General features: G+C 55.8%; 1 pseudogene; it reads right to left on the bottom strand.

Moving 5' to 3' along the window:
- Positions 1–91: 91 nt before the first annotated feature.
- The window catches only part of LOC119591137, a 4516-nt pseudogene continuing 3887 nt past the window's right edge, over positions 92–720 (bottom strand).

Here is a 720-nt window from a genome sequence, read left to right as displayed (position 1 = left end):
GACTGATAAATCTACTTCACTTTTGCATGAAAAACATCTACTTGAAGAAATGGAAAGGCTACGAAACATTCCGTTTACTTAAAGACGAGACGAGAATCAGTTGTAGACATTTATTTTCATAAATTAGAGGAAAGTTCATGTCTTTGCTATGTTCAGTGCCTTCCATAGGAAGGAGCGCCATGATGCCCAACGACAGATCCTCCATGGCCGCTGCTGAAGCCCGTGGAGAAGCTAGTGTGTGGGCGTGAGACGACTTGTGGGCGTGAGACGACGTGTGGGCGTGAGAACGAGCCTCCATGCACGCCGTGTCCGTTGAAGGAGCTGGCGTGGATGTTGGTGCTTGAAACGCCGTGTCCAATGCTGGGACGAAGTCCTCCGCGAAGGAGCCGCCTTTGACCCCCACTGAAGGAGCCGCCATGGCTGCGCCGTAGACGGGACCGCTGGATACGCTGTTTTCCTACGACCACCGCTCCTCCGTGGCCCCCCCACCCCACGCCAAAGGATCCTCCATGCGAGGCGCCGTGCCCCAGACCAAGGAACCGCCGTGCCATGGGCCGCTCCGAGGGAGGGTCCAGCGTGTCCCACGAATCCTCCGTGGGCGTGGGAGCGAGTGTCTGCGGTGGCGCAGGCGGCCAGGAGGACCAGGCAGAGGCTCAGCTTAATCGGATTCTGAAAGACAAGTAAGATTCTCTCCCTTTACTTTTGTTTCTATCGTCATTT

Source organism: Penaeus monodon, chromosome 28 (assembly GCF_015228065.2).
Source record: "Penaeus monodon isolate SGIC_2016 chromosome 28, NSTDA_Pmon_1, whole genome shotgun sequence".
Classification (NCBI taxonomy): Eukaryota; Metazoa; Arthropoda; class Malacostraca; order Decapoda; family Penaeidae; genus Penaeus; species Penaeus monodon.
This window is presented reverse-complemented; position numbering and strand designations above follow the sequence as displayed.